Source organism: Canis lupus, chromosome 5 (assembly GCF_003254725.2).
Source record: "Canis lupus dingo isolate Sandy chromosome 5, ASM325472v2, whole genome shotgun sequence".
Taxonomy (NCBI): Eukaryota; Metazoa; Chordata; class Mammalia; order Carnivora; family Canidae; genus Canis; species Canis lupus.
Genome location: NC_064247.1, coordinates 56,955,847 through 56,978,868, shown reverse-complemented (window position 1 = coordinate 56,978,868; position 23,022 = coordinate 56,955,847). Strand labels below are relative to the sequence as shown.

General features: G+C 43.3%; 1 protein-coding gene across 4 annotated transcripts in view; it reads left to right on the top strand.

Moving 5' to 3' along the window:
• Positions 1-23,022, top strand: part of GNB1 (G protein subunit beta 1) — a 101,316-nt gene that overhangs the window by 31,637 nt on the left and 46,657 nt on the right. Inside the window, exons 2-3 of one of the 4 annotated variants that reach the window (XM_025427492.3) lie at positions 9,199-9,274; positions 18,598-18,646. The exons of 1 other annotated variant lie outside the window; for it this stretch is intronic. The gene's annotated coding sequence lies outside the window, so the exon portion shown is untranslated. Of the gene's footprint in view, positions 1-9,198; positions 9,275-15,525; positions 15,549-18,597; positions 18,647-23,022 lie in introns of those variants that run through there. 2 more of the 4 variants (XM_035715961.2, XM_025427491.3) reach the window with 2 other exon arrangements.

Genomic DNA, 23,022 nt, shown 5'->3' with positions numbered 1-23,022 from the left:
CCTTCTGTCTCCCCAAGGATCTACGGTCTTTGAGATGCACTATCCTCAAGGCTGCATTGCAGATCTTGCTTCCCCTGGGAATATGTCTTTCAGTAAGCAGTTACTAAGTCCCTCTTGGGTTTTGTTCAGAGAATACAAAGTTCCCACTCTTGATGAATTTATAGTTTATTGCTTGATTTACAGCCCACCTGTAGCAGGGGAGCAGAGAGAGAGGTGAGGCTCTTTGAATGGAGTTGGAGCCCAGTGTGGTGGTGTAGGTTCAGGAGGTGCCGCACCCCCTCCCCATCTTCCCAAGGCCTGTGTTTGAGTCTTACTGTAAAGATTCCCACATTTGTGGCCCCTTCAGTGCCACTAGGATTTTCACAGTGCCCCTACACCAAAATAAATTCCTAAAGTTACCTTTACTGACTCATTAGTTCAAAACAACTGAAGGATTTGTGCCCCAAGAGCTTAGTAGTTATTTGAAGAAAAATGATATCCATAAATTTTTATTTTTATTTTTATTTTTTTTTAAAGATTTTATTTATTTATTCATAGAGACAGAGAGAGAGAGGCAGAGACACAGGCAGAGGGAGAAGTGGGCTCCATGCAGGGAGCCCCATGTGGGACTCGATCCCGGGTTTCCAGGATCACACCCTGGGCCACAGGCAGCGCTAAAACACTGTGCCACTGGGGCTGCCGTATCCATAAAATTTTAAAGCCTGTTTTTTTTTTATCCTATTCTAAAATAAACCACTGCTAACTAATAGGCTGTATAGCTTCTCAGACTTCATTGAGACTGGATACTGCCACCTTCATTTCCTGTTCCGTGTTGATTTTCTTGCAACGCTTGCTTTTCTCAAAGCAACCACTGAAAACTTAGCTTTGCGAGGATGTGACGTCATCACAGAGGCTGTAATGCCATCTGCTGGTGGAGCTGTGACCTAGACGCTCAGCTAGCCTGCTCCTTCTGCGTCTGTCATCTGGTGGGTTTCGCTGAGTGTGTGTCAACTTTAAAGTATCTTGGGGTGTGCCGTGAGTTCGCTGCAATGTCCCAGGCACCTCACTGCAGTTGAGGAGCTGAGGTTTTCATGACTCATGGTTGGCCTAAACTAGTCACTGAAGCCTGGAGGTGGTGTGTTCCTGTGAGAAGGGGCTAGCCCACCGGAAGTCTGCGTGAGGGCAGAAGACAAAGTGAAGTCCTACTGGTGCTGTCTGGTGCAGAGGGGATGTTGGAGGACACTCAGAAACAACCAGCAGATGTGGATTAAAGAGACCTCACCTGCATTCCTAACGTAGCTTCTAGAGAAAAATGGAATTTATCTTCCAAGAAACTACTTAAAAATGGTCTTTTGGGAGGTTGCGTCTAGTTTTTCTTGACATTTGTGACAGATGAACATGAAAATGTGTGGTGTAGGAAAAGAGCAAGTGGCCTCTTTTCTTAGATGCTCTCCAATTCTGGCCATGGCCCTTTCTCCTAGATTTGGCACAATAAATGGATAAGACCTTGGGGATATTCATGAATTCCTGTAAAGAAAAAAAAAAAAGATTTAAAGAGATTTTTTTACTTGTCTTTTTTATTTTTTAGTGCCACATGTTATCTGTTACCGTAAGTTTTGGGGAACTGAATTATCATGTGTTTGGATTTGTATATGGTACTTTATGACTCATCCTTTTCAACTGGTTAAATGGTGACTGAGTAAAGGAATAAATGCTTATATAACTTAAAGGGGGATGATTGTTATTATAGTAAAGACACCAGTTACTGCTTGGTCCTACCCATATTCCCTTCTACAGACCCCATCTGTAGCACCTGTGGCAGGGCCTGCCATCTTCTCCTGTGGCATAGCTGGCTGGCCACCTGGTCTGAGGACAGTTAGCCAGTGAGGTGGGGCAGAGGAATCTCTAGAAACAGACATGGCTGGCATTGGATGGTGGTTAGGATGTGAATTGTAGGTGGTTTTGGACTGTGCACAAGATGACAGTAGATGGTCTGGAGAGAGGGTGATAGAAGGGTAGAGAGATTATACCCAGAAAAACAGAAACTTCTCCTGGAGCCCACCATGCTTCCTGGCTTCAGGAACTGTGAGGTCCCTTTTCAGTTTCCAGTGGGAGTTCTTTTTTTTTTTTTTTTTTTTCAAAGTTTTTATTTATTTACTGATGAGAGAGATTGAGAAGCAGAGACACAGGCAGAGGGAGAATTAGGCTCCATGCAGGGAGCCTGAAGTGGTTCTCCATCCCAAGCCCGGGTCTCCAGGACCACGCCCTGGGCTGAAGGCAGGCGCTAAACCGCTGAGCCACCCGGGGATCCCCCAGTGGGAATTCTTACTAGCAAACAAGACAAACAAGAGAGCCTTGACTAGGCCAGTTAAACTTTTGGGGGGTAACGCAGGGTAGTTAGGAGGAAATAGGAATCATTTTAATTTTTCACTTCTAGAGTTAACCATTTCCCAAAAGATGGAGCTGTTAATGACATTTCTTCTTTAATTTTTTTTAAAAAGATTTTATTTATTCATGAGAGACACAGAGAGAAAGGCTCAGAAACATAGGCAGAGGGAGAAGTAGGCTCCACACAGGGAGCCCGACGTGGGACTCGATCCCGGGTCTACAGGATCAGGCCCTGGGGTACAGGCGGCGCTAAACCGCTGCGCCACCGGGGCTGCCCCCAACATTTCTTTTTTAATGTGAGGTTTTTTATTGGCAAACAGGACAGATAATCAGACGAATTTATTCCATGAAAATATATGAAGTGGTTAAAAAATCAGAATATGCTCTCTTTGGAACCATTCTTGGGTGCCTTTTCTATATCACTGTTTTCTAGGACTTTTTCCTCAGAAGGTTCAATGATATGTGAGCCTCTTATGCTTTTTGAATCAATGCTATTTGTGGCTTTAAAAGAAAAATCAACTATTGTCAGAATTTAGATGCGTGATCGCCCCAGTGCGTCATCACATTGCTAATTACTACATTAGGTAGTATTGGGAGGAGGCAAAATCATTCACTGAAGAAAGGAGTAAACTGATATTAGATATTTGGGAGGCTGCTTGGTGCCAGGCCCAGACACTGAGAACTGCATGAAGACAGAGCCGGAGTGGCCGTGGTCCTGAGCACCACTGTCCAGGTGCTGTCCTCCCTGCAGTCTCCCCCAGCTCAGAGTCCCCTCACTTCACACTATCCAGTTCTGTGGAAGGGCCCTCCTGCCTACATAGCTCACAGTGACTCTATCTGTTATCCCTTCTCTAGGGGTCTTGTTTGTCTCCTTGGCTTTTTAAACATTCCTGATTAATGAATAACTTAGATGGAATTTGGTTTTCTTACATTCAGTAAGCTCCTTGGTGAATTCCTAATGACTAAGGATTCTTTGATCAAGGAATTTTATCTTATTTGAATATTTGCTGCTTTGCTATGTTCCCCTACCATCCCCCATTTTTTATGACTTAGCTTTTTTGTACCAACAAGATTTCTTTTAAGAGAGGGATAGCAGGGCAGCCCCAGTGGCTCAGCGATTTAGTACCGCCTCTAGCCTGGGGTGTGATCCTGGAGACCTGGGATCCAGGCCCACGTCCTTCCTGCATGGAGCCTGCTTCTCCCTCTGCCTGTGTCTCTGCCTCTCTCTCTCTCTTTGTACCTCTCATGAATAAATAAAGTCTTTAAAAAAAAAAAAAGAGAGAGAGAGAGAGAGAGAGAGAGGGATAGCAGTTGGACTGAACATCCAGAGAGGGACAAAAAAAAAAGTTAATTTGTCAGCTTGTCAAATTGTCAAAGTCAATTTGTCACATTCAGGGATAAGTGACAGGGTTATCAGCGAGTCTCTAAGGAGGTAGGAACTTGAGTGGCAGGAAGAACTCTGTGTCCCAGGGACTTTGCACCTGCTTACCCCACTCCTCGGACTCTGTATAATCATCTCCACACTTTCTTAAGCCACCCTTATAAAGGATCCCCTCATCCCACTTCATCTCACCATCTCACCCAGTTTTGTTTTTCCTTAACACTGGACAGCATCATACATAGTGTATTTACTTATGCCCTCCTGAACTAGAAAGTAAGTTCCCTAGCAGCAAGAACTGTCTTGTTTACTGAGGAACATCCTTGCTTCAGTGCATGGATAGGAGAGGCTTGGTGAGTATTTGTTGAATGAATGAATATGTGAGCTGGACTCACAAATATGAACCCAGATTATCAAGGCCATTATATTGTTAAATCTTTTATCAACAATTTAAAACTTCCATCCACTTTTAGTGCTATCGTGTAGTATGGCTTGTACATGTCCTCAGAATGGAATATTCCTGTTTACCTCAGAGTGGCCTAAACGAGTACCTGGCACAAGGATGGGCTCAGTAAATCCTTTTCTAACAGTGACCACATAATAGATATAGATGTCTGCATAGCTTTACAGTAAAGAACAGTGCATAATTTTAAATAGTCTGAAGGTATAGAATCTGTATTCTTGCTTCTTTCCAGTTCCCACATAAGTCACAACTGATTTAGGAAAATGAGTTATAGAAACACTTTCAGTTCAGAGTGCTTTCTGTGTTTTGTAGTTTTTATTTTTATTTTTTTTTTAAGATTTTGTTTATTCGAGAGAGCGAGAGAGAGAGACTGAGAGAGGCAGAGACCCAAGCAAGAAGGAGAAGCAGGCTCCATGCAGGGAGCCCCATGTGGGACTTGATCCAGGGACTCCAGGATCACACCCTGGGCGGAAGGCAGGCAGGTGCTAAACCGCTGAGCCACCCACGGATCGCCTTGTTTTGTAGTTTTTTTTTTTTTTTTTTTTTAATTTTTATTTATTTATGATAGTCACAGAGAGAGAGAGAGAGAGAGAGGCAGAGACACAGGCAGAAGGAGAAGCAGGCTCCATGCACCGGGAGCCCGACGTGGGATTCGATCCCGGGTCTCCAGGATCGCGCCCTGGGCCAAAGGCAGGCGCCAAACCGCTGCGCCACCCAGGGATCCCATGTTTTGTAGTTTTTAAAGGAAATCTGATACTCGTGTCTTCAGCTCATACGTGTTGGGAGCATGTCTTAATTTTCACTGTGGAGTTTATCATACTTTTTAAAAATTGTCTTTAGTTCTTTAAGGCAAAAAATGCATTTGTGTTTCTAGGACTTATGTTTAAGAGAAATCTGTTGAAATGGTCAGGATCTTGGTCCAAATCTGGCAGAGTAGCGGACTCTCTTGGCCAGTTAGTGTACATCTGTCTGGCCCTCTCCAGACTTAGTGCTCGGAGCCCTGGGGAGGAGGGGACACCTGGGACACAGTGGGTAAGGTGGAGAGCTTTAAATTAGGCTGGGCGGAAAAGTTTGATTTTCTTCCGTGGGAGGAGTGTTTGAAGACTTGAGCGGAGGAGTCAGATGTCAGAGCTGTCCTTCAGGAAGATAAATCAGGCAGTGATGTGTAGGGTGGATTGAAGAGGGAAAGAGACAGCTGGGGGAGCAAGTCAGCGCAGGCTAGTCAGAGATGGAGGCCAGGGGCAGTGGGGGTGGAGTGCAGAGGGTGGGAGATAGGATTGTTAAAATTGAGTGGTAGCCTGCTGGGAAGGGTCTGTTTGAGTCTGTCCTTGAGTGTGGTAAAGCCACCATTAGTCAGTTTGGAAAGGTAAGGCCTGTAAAGATAGCAGGAGATTGAACCTGCAGGGCACTGCAGGGTGTAGGATTCTAAAAATTGAGTGCGGTCAGGGGAATAGGAAGTACTAGAGAATGGTATCCTTTAAACCGGTTGGAGATGAGACTCAAGGAGGAGGAAGGGATTAGGTATGGCAGATGTTGCCATCATCCAGGTGGGAGACAGACGTAGGGTATGTAATTGCAGGCAAAGCATTCCAGCTTGGAAAGGAAGACCAGTGGGAATTTGGGAGACCTCTTCCAGAGACCATTGGTGAAGCCATAAAATGAGGAGTTTGTGTACTTTTTGCATGCACCTAGGAAATGGGTTCTTGGTGAGGGCACAGGTACGGTGTACAGATCATTTTATTAGATTTACTTGATTGCAAGAAGCAAATAACTGAAGCTCTAGATTAACAAAACACAGGAAGAATTAATGACAACGACTAGAATATAGAGGAGCCTGAACAGACACAGGAACAGAGACAGTAGCTAGTGTGCTCCTCTTGTGCATCTGTGTTGCTCTTTCTGCTGCTAAGAGAGCTGTGTCCAAGGTGTGAAGGGTAGCCAGCTGCAGTTCTCAAGTTCATGTCCCACTTCCAGACCTGGACAGTCCGCCCCACTAGCAGTCTCAGTTTCCACATTATCGGGGGATAGAGTTTGTTCTGACTTGAGCTGGGTACCTATTCCTGGTCTGGTCAGCTATGACTGGGTCAGTGGTGAGGAGACAGGCTTGTGTAGTGTAAACATGCTGTCAGGAGCTGGTGGATCACCCCAAGACAGGTTGGGAAGAGGAACCATGGGGTAGCTCCTAGAAAAGGTTGTTTATAAGGTGAACAGATCACTCCCCAACTCAAAACAAATGTCCAAAATAGCAGTGAAGGCAAGGCACAGTCCCTGCTTACAACCTTGTAGGATAGAAAAATAGAAATGGATCAGGAGAACGCAAAAGAGGGTGGTTAGCTGGGGAGAGGGAGAGGGGTGGTCAGGAACGTTTAGGGAAGATGTGTCTTTAAGCTCTGATTTTACGGTTGAGTGATATTTCCCAGCAGGAAGAGGGAGAGGACAAAGAATATTTAGACTTGGGAAAAGTATGAGCAAGGGGACAAGTCTTCATTTTTTCATCTGTTTTCCTGCTTAAAAGTTTTTTTTAAGAGTTTATTTATTATTTATTTATTTGAGACACACAGAGAGGTAGACACAGGCAGAGGGAGAAGCAGGCTCCCCAGAGGGACCCTGGGATTGTGACCTGAGCCAAAGGCAGATGCTCAACCACTGAGCCACCCAGGTGCCCTCTTACTTTTTAAAAATTTTATATAGACATGGGGCGCCTAGGTGGCTCGCTCAATTAAGTGTCTTTCTCTTGGTTTTGGCTGAGGTCATGATCTCATGGGTTGTGAGGTCAAGCCCTGCATTGTTGTCCTTGTCATTGTCGACCTCATTGGCGAGTTCCACACTGAGGGGAAACAGTTCCTGCTTGAAGATCCTCTCCTTCTGCCCTTCCCCTCACACTCATGCTCCTGTGTGCTCTCTCTCCCCTCCAAATAAATAAACAAACAAATAAATTTTTGAATTTTTATTTATTTATTAATGAGAGACACACAGAGAGGCAGAGATACAGGCAGAGGGAGAAGCAGGCTGCATGCAGGGAGCCTGATGTGGGACTCAATCCTGGGACCCCAGGATCACCCCCTGAGCTGAAGGCAGATACTTAACCGCTGAGCCACCCAGGCATTCCTGTAATAAATCTTTTTTTAAAAATATTTTATTCTTTTATTTCACAGGGAGAGCATAAGCAGAGGGAGAGGCAAGGTGCAGGGAGCCCGACATAGGCCTCAATCCCAGGACCTGTGCTGAAAGCAGATGCTTAACCAACTGAGCCACCCAGGCACCCCTAAATAAAAGTTTAAAAAGACTTTTTTATGTAGACTCATTGTCTTAAAATGAGAATAAGTGTAGTGTCAGCATAAGCCCCTGGGCTTGTCTAGTTGCTGGGTGTAATACTAACTGTTTGAACAACTTTGAGCTAGTTCTGACCCTTTTTTTAACCTCAGATATTTTTCTTATGATTTTACAGATTTAAAATTACAAGGAATGATGACCATTGATACTCATTGGGTTCCTGAGGGGTTAATCAGGTGATGCAAAGAGTACTTAGTATTGTAACAGCTGGCATATAAGTCCTTGATAAATTTTAAGGTTGACTAAAAATAATTTAAGCTGTATCTTCTTTCTAGCTATACTTTTAAAATCTAGTTTGGTGGCTTAGGATAAGTCTATTTAGTGATCCCTAACATAACAGTCTACTCATAAGGCTTACTCACTAAATTGTGCCTTCACTGAATGACAGCAAAGATGCATGTAGCAGTGCCTGAGAGACACCTGATAGCCACATGGATTAGCTCTTCCTTGTGTGGCTGTTGCATCTGCGAACACTGTGGCCCATCAACTAGGAGGGACCAAGAAAGAAAACCCTCGGGCAGCCTGGGTGGCTCAGTGGTTCGGCGCTGCCTTCAGCCCAGGGCGTGATCCTGGAGTCCAGGGATCGAGTCCTACGTCAGGCTCCCTGCATGGAGCCTGCTTCTTCCTATGCCTGTGTCTCTGCCTCTCCCTCTCTCTCTCTGTCTTCCATGAATAATAAATTTAAAAATCTTAAAGAAAGAAAGAAAACTCTGTCTCCTCTGGACCTTCCTTGGTTAAGGATGGGGTGTCTGCCCCATTTGTTCCCCTTTGGGGAGGAAATATCCCCTAATAGCATCCTAAGCTTTATATCTCTTTATTCTGACCTTACACTTGATAATTTTGTTGAGTATGGAATTCTTTGGAATTCTTTCAAGACATTGTCCTGTTTTCTTCCCAATGTCCAGTGTTGCTGTTGGCAAGTTGGATGTCATTGACTTTTGGTCCTTTTTGTATCATCAGTTTTTCCATCTGGATACTTGTAGGATCTTAATTGTGTCCCTAGTGTTCTGAAATATGACATGACTTGAGGGCAGTCTCTTTTCATCCATTATGCTGATCCTGGTGGGTCTTCTCAGTCTGGAGGGGCCTCAAGCGCCTCTAGAAGGAAGTCCTCAGCCACAGGAGGTGGTGTCTTGCTCGTGCCTCCCTGGTTCTTTATTGAGTTTAAAGTGCTCTGAGTATATTGCTGCCTTTTATACTCTTTTCCTATTGATGTATTTTCTTGGTTCTTCCAAAAACATGTTGGATGTTTAGTGGTAACTACTGTGCTTGATGGCAAAATTGCTTTTTTATTGCCAAATTTGAGCTGTTCATCTAGGCAAGCCTAATTTGGGAGAAAGTTGGAGAGATCTTTTCAGTGCTTAATGCATAATCAATACCCTTCTGTAAAAAATAAAGCATTTCCAACATAACTCTTCCTTAAAAGATTTACTTTGTCCCATACAGAAACTACAATGAAGTAAGTGTCAAAAAAAAAAAAACCAAAACTTTTTATGAACATAGGAAAATACAGGATAACTAAAAAAACAACTGAACATGTTTAGAAATTTATTGCTTAGCAATTAGCAACTAGGATCAGCCAAAACTATTTCACATAGGAACTATCACTACTGTTTAAATGTGCTTCTAACATCCCCTGGCATCCCTTATTACACAGCCGGATTCACCCCACACTTTGATGGTTGAGACTGCAGCTCCAGTGTGTTCTTACATTTCTCAAGGCTGGAGAAAAAGTGAGTATGAATATCAGATTCTCAATGTATCACTGTTTGAAGTCGTCGTAGGGTTTGAGTTTGGAAGTCCGGCTGGTATGGTTTCCAGGCAGGTGTAGGTTTGTACAGTCTAAAGTGTAGCTCCTGAGGACAGTTACTGAGGAACCCCTGGATGCACAAGGGAAGTGAGGCAGAGCTTCAGCCCATTGGGAGGATGGGGTTGTGGGAGAGCCCTGTAGCTGTGGGGCAGGGAGAATGAGCCGGAGACCACGTACATGGCACGGTATAGGACACTCACTTGTTGCTGAGTCCTTTGCGTGCTCTCTCAGTTTAATAGACATTCATGTTCTGTCAAAATAAAATGAAGGCACATCCTTACAGTGAGGCAACTTGATGTGAGTATGAATTTTGAGCAGAAGGGTTTGCTTTTCTGCCTCATGTCCAGCTTGCAGCAGATGTGGAAGTTGTTTCTCTTTTGGCCGATAATTTGTGAGAAAAATGTTCTGGTGTGAAGGTTAAGGCAGCTTACTGGGGAGTGGTTTGAAGCCTGTTGTGCACACAGATGCTGCTCAGCCAGAGCCTCGGTGGACTTAACCTGTCTGTACCAGGCCTGGCAGGGGAAGGAGGTGTGCTGTTTTTCTCTGCAGACACTGTTTGTTTCTGTTGCTGTTGATCTTCTTTGGCACTCAGCGAAAAATAGTGCAATATATACAAAGGGGTCTGTTGTTGAAAGAGAGATCCATGAAGCGGCATTGGGGGTGACCCAGATGTGGGAACTGTCAGGGCTTCAGAATAACGTGGTGGCTGTTGAATTACAGTAGAAATCAGTAACAGAACACTGTCTGGAAAATCCTCAAATATCTAGAAATTAAATCAAAGTCAAAGATGACATCATAAGGGAAATTTGAAAATATTTTCATTTGAATGAAAGTGAAACAAACCCCTCAGCGTTTGTGGGTCTTGGTGAGAGCTGTGCCACAGAGGCTGTGATGCAATGAAGTGTGTGCTGTAGAAACAAATGAGGCCTCAGCCAGCTAAGCTTCTGCTTTGATGCCTGCTGGGACATTGAACACAAAGCAGGCAGGAAGAGGAAATAATGAAGGTAAGAGGAGAAATCCATGATAGTGAAAATAGACATAGCAGAAAAAATCAGTGACACTGAAAATTGGTGTTTTGAAAAGATTAAATCGATACATCTCTAGCCAGCCTGAGAAAAAACACTGAAGCACTGTTAAAAGGAGGAAAAATTAAATATGAAAATTAAACATGAAATATTGATTCATCTGGTTTTCAAAGTGGCCTTAGAAACCAAAATGTGCTCACTGATGGTGTCAGTAAGTCAGGGACATATGCTGTGCCGAGTTTCCTGGCTACTGAAGGAGCTTCCCTGGTTCCATCAGTTGGGGAGGGGGGCGGGCAGTGAGGAGTTGAGAGAGTTACAGAAACAACAGTAATTTCCTCTGATTGATCTGTAGGCAGTCTCATCTTTTGTTAGATAAGGTCAAGGGCATTTTATTTTATTTTATTTTTAAAAAATATTTTGTTTATTTATTCATGATCGAGAGAGAGAAGGCAGAGTGTGACACAGGCAGAGGGAGAAGCAGGCTCCCTGCAAGGAGCCTGATGTAGGACTTGATCCCGGATCCTGGGATCACGCCCTAAGCTGAAGGCAAACACTCAACTGCTGAACCGCCCAGGTGTCCCTGTCAAGGGTATTTTAAAAGAAAATTGATATTTTTCTCTTTTTTAAGATTTACTCATTTGAGAGAGAGAGCACGAGCAAGGGAAGAGGCAGAGGGAGAAGCAGACTTTCCACTGAGCAGGGAGGACTCATCCTCTCAATGCCAGGACCCTGAGGTCATAACTTGTGCCAAAGGCAGACACCCAACCACCCAACCCACTGAGCCACCCAGGTGCCCCTATATTCCTATATTTACTTTTCATTGACCTTAATATCCTTCTCCCTAACTTTTAATTTTGAATAATTTTGAAGCTACAGAAAGTTGTAAAAAGGGTCAGTGAACATTCTGTACCTTTTTTTTTTTAAGATTTTATTTATTTATTCATGAGACCCAGAGAGATAGTGAGGCAGAGACACACAGAGGCAGAGGGAGAAGCAGGCTCCACGCAGGGAGCCCGATGTGGAACTTGATCCCCGGACTCCAGGGGTCACGCCCTGGGCCCAAAGGCAGGCGCTAAACTGCTGAGCCACCCCAGGAATCCATCCCCATTCTATACGTTTTACAAGTAGTTTGTAACTTTTTGGGAAGTCCACATTTTCTCTTTCTCAATGCTTTTTGGTGAACCATTAGATTGTTGCAGATGTCAGGATACTTTTATTCCTTATAACTCCAGGCTACTGTCTCAAGAACAAGGATATTCTTTTACATTTCCATAATAGTATCGTTATATCCCAAACTTTAACATAGATTCAATAATGCCTAATCCAGTCCACATTTAAGATTCTTCAGTGTTCTCTCAAATGTCTTCATACTCTTTTTCACATTCAGGGCATAATCAAATTCATGAGTTGCATGTTTGATTATCATGTCTCCTTATTAGGCTCACCACATCTTGAGTAGTCTTCCCACCTTTTGTGCTGTCACGACAGTGACATTTTTGAAGTGTTTAGACCAGTTTTTTGTAATGTCTCACATTCTGGATTTTTTTAAAAGGCTTATTTATTTATTTTAGAGAAAGAGCACGCGTGTGCACGTGAGCAGGAGAGGGGCAGAGGGAACAGAAGAAGCAGACTCCCCACTGAGCAGAGAGCTAGAAGTGGAGCTCCATCCCAGGACACTGAGATCATGACCCCAGCCAAAACCAAGAGTCAGATGCTTAACTGAGTGAGCCACTTAAGCACCCCTCACATTCTGGAGTTTAATAAACGTTTCCTTGTGATTGGATTCAGGCACAACATTTTTGGCAAAAATGCTCTATAGGTGTATACCAATACTTCTCATTTTATTATATCATGAGATACCTAATGTTAATTTGTTCCATTCTTGGTAATACTAAGTATAATCATTTGATTAAGGTGGTGTCTGTCAGATAATACCTTTTCCTTTTTATAATTAGGAAATGATCTATGAGTGACACTTGTAGACCTTGTATCTTCTAACCTAGCACATGGTAGCATCTGTCCGTGATCTTTGCCTGAACGTGTTACTAGTTTAGGGGCCCCCACATAGTTTTCTTTTTTTTTTTTATTTTTTTTATTTTTTTTTATTTATGACAGATACAGAGAGAGAGAGAGGCAGAGACACAGGCAGAGGGAGAAGCAGGCTCCATGCACCGGGAGCCCGATGTGGGATTCGATCCTGGGTCTCCAAGATCACGCCCTGGGGCAAAGGCAGGCGCCAAACCGCTGCGCCACCCAGGGATCCCCCCACATAGTTTTCTAGGTCTGTCATTCCTTATATGTCGATTTGTGTTCCTTCCTAAAGAAAAGCTTTACCTTTCCTCTTGTTTCTTTATTTTTTGAGTGTTACTGTGTGTGTTTTCAATGATATATTCCATTTGGGGGCACCTGGGTGGCTCATTGGTTGAGTGTCTGCCTGTGGCTCAAATCATGGTCCCGAGGTCTTAGGATCGAGTCCTGCATTGGGCTCCCTGTGGGGAGTCTGCTTCTCCCTCTGCCTGTGTCTCTGCCTCTCTCTCTGTGTGTCTCTCATGAGTAAATAAATAAAATATTTAAAAGAAAAATATATTCCATTTTACCCTCAGATTTTCCTCCATTCGGCTAGGAGACTCTTTCACATTATCATTTCATCTTCTTGTTCAGAATATCTTTGTACTAGAGAATTATTCAGAAGTGAGAAGCTTACTGTGTTTCTTACAAGCCCCCAGTCCTTCATGGACAACTCTGAAGGCTGGATGTGTTTAGAGTTCTGCCTTTTTCAGTGTTTAGAAAGATAAAGTGGTGTTTGTATCACAGATGCACACTACCTCCAGCAGGGCTTGTCATCAAACAATGTAAAGCCTCTGATAAAACATAACTGCCCCCACTGAATAGGATCAGGACCAATGAATGCCTTCGTGTCTGTTCTGCTCTGATTTGGTGGTCTCAGAATTGCAGGTAAGTAATGTTCTTTCTGTCTTAGAGTTATGTTGATATAGAATAAATCATGCCCAGCAAATGTACCTTTGCTTGATTTGAAAATTTTTTTAAATTTTTTTAAAAAAATTTTTATTTATTTATGATAGAGAGAGGGAGAGAGGGAGGGGGGCGGCGCAGAGACACAGGCAGAGGGAGAAGCAGGCTCCATGCACCGGGAGCCCGATGTGGTATTCGATCCCGGGTCTCCAGGATCGCGCCGTGGGCCAAAGGCAGGCGCCAGACCGCTGCGCCACCCAGGGATCCCTTGATTTAAAATTTTAATGCAACCAGTAAGGGAGTTTTCAAGATAAATCTCAAGAGGATTCAATTAAATATTAAAATATATTTAATTGGAAAAATATTAAAATAATAATACTCATGAATACTAGTATTTTATACTTAAAACCTCATGATGTACTAGAATATGTGTGAAGAAGTTCATTACAGTAATATTTAATACTGCTAAATTAACAACTCTGTAGTCAAACAGGCTCAGCTGATTTTTTTAAATGACTCTTAAGATTTATTTTTTTTGGGTTGAGAAAGAGAGCGTGTGTGCTCATGGGGGGAGGGGCAGAGAGAGAGAATCTCAAGCACTCTGTGCTTAGCTCAGAGCCCAATGCACGACCGTGGGATCAGGACCTCAGCTGAAAACAAGAGTCGGACATTTAGTCCACTGAACCACCCAGGCGCCCCTCAGCTGATTTTTTTCAAAAGCCTTCAAAAGGTACACACTCTTTGACATAATTCCACTTTTGGAAATCTGCTCTGAGGATTTTTTTTAAAGATTTTTATTTATTTATTCATGAGAGACACAGAGGCAGAGACATAGACAGAGGGAGAAGCAGTCTCCTCACAGGGAGCCCGATGTGGGATTTGATCCCCCGGACCCAGGATTATGCCCTGAGCCGAAGGCAGACGCTCAACCGTTGAGCCAACCAGGCGTCCCTGCTCTGAGGATTTTAACCTACAATCACCTTTGCTGTTGGGCATCTCAGCTAGTGAACCATGATGCCCAGAGTCACTTGAGTCCACCACCTATCCCTCCCTTTTCTTGTCAAGTGGCATATCCTATGCTGGCACGTGTCTTCCCCTCTCATCCCTAAGGCAGGGGTCAGCTGCATGCTCTGCTTTAGCTCTTTCTTCCCGGAGACCTAGAGTTCTGTCCTGGCTGTTCACCTGTGGTGCAGGTTGCCCTGTGAGTGTATTTCCAGGACTTTGTGTGGATCACAGAGCTGAGTGAAACTAGCCCTTTTGATTTTTATTAGTTCCGCTTGTATTGGTAGAGCCCCCCACTGCCGGCCTCTGTGCATTATAGTATAGTGTCCCATGCTTTCTCCCCTGGCTTGTGAGACCAATGTGGGCAACTAGGCTAAGCATGCCTGGGGTTTGTTTTGTTTTGTTTTAGATTTTATTTATTTATTAGAGAGCACAAGCAGGGGGAGCAGCAGAGGCAGAAGGAGAAGCAGACTCCCTACTAAGCCGGAGCCCGACACAGGACTTGATCCCAGGACCCTGGGATCATGACCTGACCCAAAGGCAGATGCTTCACTGACTGAACCACCCAGGCACCCCTAAACATGACAGTTTTGTTGGCTTGTGTTCTCAGCATCCAGAACACTGTCTTACATCCTAGGCCTTAAAATGTGTTGGTTGACTAAGTGGATGCATGTTCAGGGAATTTGACCCATAAATCACTTGAGATAAAGCCAAGGTATCTTCAAAGATGACTGTTTGAGGTATCGCCAGAGGCAGCCTGAGGCAGTGCTGGAAAGGAATGGGTGTAGTGTATAGCAGTCTGGTCCTTTTGTGAAGGAATGGTCTGGAAGCTTTGCACCATGCCATCTTGCACAGGTAGACTTGTCTACAGGAGACCAGAGGGAGGCACCATAGGGCTCCTGCCTTCTAGCAGAGTTGCTGCCACCAAGGGAAAAGGGCCTCAAAGCAGGGTCATCATGGTGGATGAGGAATTGTTCGTTTGGATTATTAAAAATGTTTGGTTTGCTCATAAAATGGATGATATTTTACTCTGTTAAATCTTTGATTCGAATCTTACATATTTTAAATTTTTTATTAGAATTGGCTGTATAAACCATTTAACATTTTTCTTGAATTCTATGTCTAAATTTTCCTTTATCTTCTTCCAGCTTCCTTTATGGATTGCTTTCTTAAAAAGATGAGAGAAAAATTCAGCATGTATGTATGTCACTCCTTATTTCCACTTCTATAGCAACATCTCTTTCTTGTAAGCAGGGAGGGTCCTTCCCTGCCTGCCCTGAGAAACATATTTTCTCACATCTGGGCAGGCACTGCCCCTTCCCCCCTTGTGCTCCCTAGATACAAGTCAGCTAGTCTCTGTGATCTGTCATCAGCTCCTCAGAGTCTAAAGATATGCCTTGTCTCTCCTTTTACTTTGCCTCCAGGAGGCAGAGTAGTGTTGTGAAACTAAGGCTTTGGTTTTGTTAAATCCCCAGTTTCTTGATTTTCTACAAGGGTGATGCTCCTGGTTTCGGATCACATTAATATGTGCTGCTGTCTAGGATAGTGATCTTGTCCTCTGGGCTAGATAGTCAGAAAAGCCCCACTTGAGTCTTATTTTTAGCCAGAAACGAGTTCAGACAACTGTACATGTGAATCCAGGCTGAGACGGTCTCCATGCCCTCTCTTGCACCATGGTCATACCCATAGGAGCTTCATGGCAGCTGCTCATTTGGGATCAGCTCCCCATTTTCTTCTTCCAAAGAAAAAGAATAGGGAACTTGAACTTTATTTCATGCCTTGAGCCACAAGACAGGCTAGGTATTTGAATTAGACCAAACTATGATACATTTTTCCATTTTAATTTTTTCCCTTCTGGGGATCCCTGGGTGGCTGAGCGGTTTAGAGCCTGCCTTTGGCCCAGGGCGTGATCCTGGGGTCCCAGGATCGAGTCCCGCATCAGGCTCCCTGCATGGAGCCTGCTTCTCCCTCTGCCTGTGTCTCTGCCTCTCTCTGTGTGTCTCTCATGAATAAATAAATAAAATCTTAAAAAAAAAAATTTTCCCCTTCTGTCTCAATGTGACAAGTACCTGAAAGGATTTGTATTTGAAGATTGGGATAATTTCAAGTACTTGCCACATTAAGAGATAGAGGGGAAAAGATTAAAATGGAAAAATGTATCCTAGTATTTATTTGTCAGAGCGAGAGAAAGCGCGAGCATGCACACACAAGCAGGAGAAGGGAGAGTGAGTAGCAGACTCCCCGCTGAGCAAGGAGCCCCATGTGGGACTTGATCCCAGGACCCCGGGATCATGACCTGAGCCAAAGGCAGACACTTTACCAACTGAGCTATCCAGGCGTCCCTCGCTCTTTTTTTTTTTTTTTTTAAAGATTTTATTTACTTATTCTTGAGAGACACACAGAGAGAGAGGCAGAGATACAGGCAGAGGGAGAAGCAGACTCCATGCAGGGTGCCTGATGTGGGACTCGATCCTGAGACTCCAGGATCGCGCCCTGGGTTGAAGGCAGGCGCTAAGCCGCTGAGCCACCCAGGGTCCCTCCTCCCTCTTTTTTGAGGTAAGATTCGTATAACATTAAAGGAACCAGTTTAATGTGGACAATGTAATGTCATTTAGCACATTCACTATGTTGTGCAATCACCAGCTCTGTTTCGTTACAGAAGATTCCTTCTTCCCAAAGGGAGCCCTATACCTGTTAAGCAGCTTTCATCCCACACACACGTACACAGAGCCCTTAGCAACCGCTGCATTCTGTCTCTGTGGATTTGCCTCTTTCAAATAAACAGAATGTTTCATAATTCATATAAAATGGATATTTCATATAAATGGAATCATATACTTTATGATCTCTTGTGTCTAGCTTCTTCATGTAGCATAGTGTTTTCAGGGACCATCCATACTGTATTGTGGCAGTATTTTACTCCTTTTCATGGCTGAGTAACATTTATTTATCTATTTATTTATTTATGGACATTGGGCTCTTGCCACCTTTTGGCCATTATGAGTAGTGCTGCTATGAAATGTTTGTACGTGTGTGAATACCAGTTTTCAGTTCTTTAAGGTGTATGCCTAGGAGTGGGCTTGCAGGAGTGGGCTTGCAGGATATGTCAAATCTGTTTTTTAACTTTTTGAAGAACCTCTATATTATTTTCTTTCCACACTTTTACTGACAGAAAAGCTTGCACTAGCTCATAATACATACAACATAATTACAAAATAAAAGTATTTTGTGAAATAAATCCTTAGAATTCATAATTCAACTGGAGGACATTTCAGCTTGTTAATATTTCTCCTGATCTCCAGACCCATGTATCACTAGGAGTTTTAGATTCACGAGATGGTGACTCCATCAACAGGCAGGTGGTAGTCTGTGAAACATCCAGAATGGGATTTGGGCTGGGGCTGGGGGTGCTCTTCATACCTAGTTTAATTTGGAGAGATCACAAAAGACTATTTAAATGTTTTGAAACTTAGTTTCTGAGAAAGAACAAGCAGATATTCCAGAAGAAATCTAGAACTAAGTGTACTTTGGTTCTGGGAGAGCAGAATCAAAGGCTCTTCCGGAGGGCCTTCTGGCTACCAGGGCTCAGGCTGGTGGTGTGAATGGCCCCAGGGGTGGGGGTTGCATGTGTACCCTAGTAGACCAGTCACACTTGGAAACTGTCCAGGCCTTCTTTGTGATTCAGGTGAGGTCCTTTACATGTTGAATGGCAGAGTCTGGGTAAGAGTACTTTGATAGATTCTTGAATTGCAGTGATTGTTTTTACTGTTACTGTAATTTTCCTAATAACATGCCTTCTCCATAGTACTGTTCACTTGGATTCAAAGTATTTTCCATGAGGCATTGCTGAGGATTTTTTTTTAAGATTTATTTATTTGTTTGTTATTTATTTATGAGAGAGAGAGAGAGAGAGAGAGGCAGAGACACAGGAGGAGGGAGAAGCAGGCTCCATGCAGGGAGCCCGACGTGGGACTCAATCTCAGGTCTCCAGGATCGCGCCCTGGGCCAAAGGCAGGCGCTAAGCCGCTGAGCCACCCAGGGATCCCCATTGCTAAGGATTTTTAAAAAGAAATTGAGATCAGAGTTCTTTTCCACACGGGAAAGCCAAATACAAAGTAGTAAATGAAATGATTTGGGACAAGAAATGGTGATAGGGAAGGAATGATTATATACTCCTTCAAATGTATGGAATGTTCCTCGCAACCTGAATGCAATGTATATATAGCCTTTTCTCTGTCTGTTGCAGACAATTTTTCATGCATTGGAGACCAGACCAGAAGCACTTCTGAATTAAGGTAATGTTGATGTAATTGATCCTTGTCAGTCTTTAAAGTACAACGTTTAAATTTCTTCAGGGTTTCTTATTTTTAATGATTTGCTTTTTTTTTTTTTTTTTTTTTTAGTTTTGCCCATCTCTTTTTTAAGCCTATAGTTGGTGTTCAGAACAGTTGTTCCTGGGAAGCATGTTTTTTTGAAAGGCTCTATCCAGTGTTCAGAAAGAAGCATTAAGGTCCCAGAGATTATGGTTCACATTCTGGATAAGAGCAGAATTTCTCCCAACTTTTTTCATTAGAAAACAGGAGAGCCTTCTTTTCAAATCAGATCTTAGTTAGAATAACAGCAGATGGTAGAGATAAAAGTGAAGCCACGTGATTCAGAAAAAGAGTCCCCATAAATTTGTGTGAAGTGGGAGTGATAAAGCAAATGTGACACAAAGTCAGGGGTCAGTGAATCTAGTTGAGGGTACACAGTTTTTTGTAATTCTTACAACTTTGTAAGTTGAAAGGTTTTTTTTTTTTTTTTTTTTAAGATTTTATGTATTTGAAAAAGCAAGACTGCACACGCAGGTGGAGAGAGAGGCAGAAGGGGAGGGAGAGGGAACGGGAGAAGAGTCCCAAGCAGACTCTTCCCTGAGGTGGGAGCCCAACGTGGGACTTGATCCTCTGACCCTAAGATCACAAACTGAGCTGAAGCCAAGAGCCAGACATTTAACTGAGTGAGCCACCCAGACAGCCCAAGTTGAAAGAATTTTGAGGGATGCTTGGGTGGCTCAGTGCTTGAGTTCTCTGCCTTTTGCTCAGCTCATGATCCTGGGATCCCGGGATTGAGTCCCACATTGGGCTCCCTGCATGAAGCCTGCCTCTCCCTCTCCTGTGTCTCTGCCTCTCTCTGTGTGTGTCCCTCATGAATAAATAAATAAAATCTTAAAAAAAAAAGAATTTTGAAAAGCAAAACTAAATTAGGGGCAACTGGGTGGCTTAGTCGGTTAAGCATCTGTATGTGGCTCAGGTCATGATCCCAGGGTCTTGGGATCGAGCCCCATGTTGGGCCACCTGCTCAGCAGGGAGCCTGCTTCTGCTTCTCCCTCTGTGTGTGCGTGTACACTGTCTCTCAAATAAATAAATAAAATCTTTAGAAACAAACAAGAAAAAGCAAAACTATATTAAATGACTTCATTGCTTGAACAATTGGTTGTCCCTATGCAGAAGGTGAATTTGGCACCTAGACAAAAAAAGTGAGTCATAGAGCTTAAATATTAACCCTAAACAGAAGATATTGAAGATTGTTAAGACTTTGGGTTTGGCAAAGATTTCTCAATTATGACATCAAAGATATAATCCATAAAGAGAACATTTATAGATTAGACTTTGTCAAGACTAATAAAAGCCTCTGCTCCTTCAAAGACACTGTTAAGAGAATGAAAAGGCAAGCCTCAGGCTGACAGAAAGTGCTAACATGTGACACGTCCTAGATGAGTTGTAGACGGCATAAGTAAAGAACTCTTAAAATTCTTAAAATGCAATGTGAAGGAAGCAAGTGATATGAACAGACACTTCACCAGAGAGTATATAGAGAGATAGCAGATAAGCATGTTTGAAAAGATGGCTAAAATCATTAGCTGTTGTGGGATGGAAATTAAATCCATAAGGAGATACCACTGTCCAGCTCCTTGATGGATCAGCAGGTGATTGCATCCAGTACTGACGAGGACATGCAGGAACCAGACTCTCAGGCACTGCTTTTGGGGTGAAAATGGTGTAAGCACTTTAAAAACAGTTTGACGGTTTCTTAAACTGTTAAGCATATACCTACCATATATGCTCCACTCCTCAGTGTGTCCCAAAGAGAAACGAAAGCAGATGTCCATATAAAGACTTGTACACGCAGTAACATGGCTAAGTGTCAAAATAATGTCAAGTGAACAGAGCCAGACCATAAGAAAGTAGATACGATATGACTCCCATGTACATAAAATTCTGGACGTGCACACTGGTGCAGAGTAACAGAACACAAATGAATGCTGCCTAGAGGAGGGAGTGAGTGGACTCCAGATGGGCACAAGGAAGACTTCTGGGGATAATGGGTAGGTTCATTACCTGAATTGTGTTGGTGGTTTCAGACATGTGTTACGTATTAAATTGTACATATTTATTGTGTGACTTGCACTTCAATGAATCATGTTTTAAAAACTAAATGAATGGGGTACCTTGGTGGCTCAGTGGTTGAGCCTTTGGCTCCCGTCATGGTCCCGCATCCCTGCATCTTTGCATTGAGCGTCCTGCTCAGTGGAGCGTCTGCTTCTCCCCCACCCCCCATTCTCTCTGTCTAATAAAGTCTAGGATAAAAAAAACAGGGGGCACCTGGCTGGCTCATGGTTGAGCATCTGCCTTCAACTCAGGTCATGATCCCAGAGTCCTGAGATCGAGTCTCACATCAGGCTCCCCACAGGGAGCCTGCTTCTCCCTCTGCCTGTGTCTCTGCCTCTTTCTTGTCTCTCATGAATAAATAAATAAATATCTTTTAAAAAATAAAAACAAATTAAATAAAAACTAAATGAACAATTAGAAAGTGATGAACCTGGTGAACCCCTCCCTGTTTCACTGGTTGCCACTGTTAATTGTGTTCTTAATTTCTGCAGTGGGGCCTACTCCACTGACAGGTAGTCTGGCAGATAAAGGAAGAAGTAGTTTTCTTAAATCATTTTAGGCCAAAAAATCTTGCTACCACTTTTACAAGTCCTATTTAGTGAGAATTTACTGTAGTTCAATTTTTGATCAAATAGTATGTTCTGGGTTCTTTGTTTAACCCTGGAAGCAAAAAGATGCCAAAAGCTAACGGGGTGAGATACAGAACATGTATATAACAGGTGGTTTTCATGGTGCACCAGACATAGGATTGAGGAGAAAGTCTCACTGGCCATTTCCTGTGATTCCAGAGGGAGAAGTGACCTCAGTGAAGATAATGACTACCTGCTCTCCAACACCAACTCATCCTGATCTTTTCATCTTGTTCCATGAACTGCCCTTCCCCAAGTATTGTACAGTCTCCCACCACTGTTACCCCTGATTGCCACCGTCTGCTGGGTGGGTGATTGGTCAGATGATGCATAAGAGGTGATGCCAGAGGGAATGGCATACCGCAGAATGGATGTATGGGAACTGTGTCTCTCTTGGTTTCTGATTGGGAGGACAGGGATTGACTTTGTGGAGGGAGAGCCCAATTCCTGCTTTTCTAGAAAGATGCTGAAGTGAATTCACCCCCAGTTGAGGCTCTCCCATGGGAATGAAGAGATGAGGAAGGGCTCAGTACTCTGCTGGCCACTGTGGTAGTTGGTGGCCAGTGGACAAGTGTGATTGAGGAGCATTTGGAGTGAGGCTAGTCCAAATTGAAATGTAAAATACACACTGGATTTTAAAAACTTAGTATGACACATGAATGTGAAATATCCATTTATAATTGTTTTATTTTTTTATTTTTATTTTTTTTTAATCTTTTTTTTTTTTTAATTTTTATTTATTTATGATAGTCACAGAGAGAGAGAGAGAGAGAGAGGCAGAGACACAGGCAGAGGGAGAAGCAGGCTCCATGCACCGGGAGCCTGACGTGGGATTTGATCCCGGGTCTCCAGGATCACGCCCTGGGCCAAAGGCAGGCGCCAAACTGCTGTGCCACCCAGGGATCCCTTATAATTGTTTTATATTGTTTACATGTTGGAATAACATTTTTGAGACATTGGTTTAAATAAATATATTATTAAAATTACTGTTAACCTGTTTCTTTTTACTTTTTTAATATGGAGACTAGAAAATGAAAACTTTTTTTTTTTTTTTTGAAAACTTTCATATGTGGTTCACATTGTGTTTCTGTTGGACAGCACTGGCAAGCTGATTGAATGAGATATAGAAGCCTGTGAGTGTGGGGGCTTGTGAGTGATATCCAGAAACTCTTACACCTATTGAGGAGGTTCTCCTGAACTGGTGATATTTAGCTGGAAAGCAATTTTAAGATGCTTCCCCTAGAAGTGGAGAAACTAAGATCTCTTACCCCTGATGGAGTGTCTGCAACAGGAAGAAGAAAGGTCTCCACACTATCCAGGTCAGAAGGCTGTCTTGAGGTGTTAACTTCTGTTGCATCAGTGTCAGAGAGCTTGCCCTGGTGGGGTGATAGTGGGTGCAGGTGACAAGAAAGTGAAACTTTTTTTTTAATGGTCCTGTGAACATTGCCAGCTAGTCGGACTGTACAGCGTCTGGCATAGGTAACTCAGGAGGTAGCCTGCAAGCAGAATCGTGGCCTTGCCTTTTGTGACTCCATCCACATCTCTTGTTTACCATGTGTACCATTGATAGGACCTCTTCCTGAGATGGTGAAGACATGTGTGAAGACACAGCAT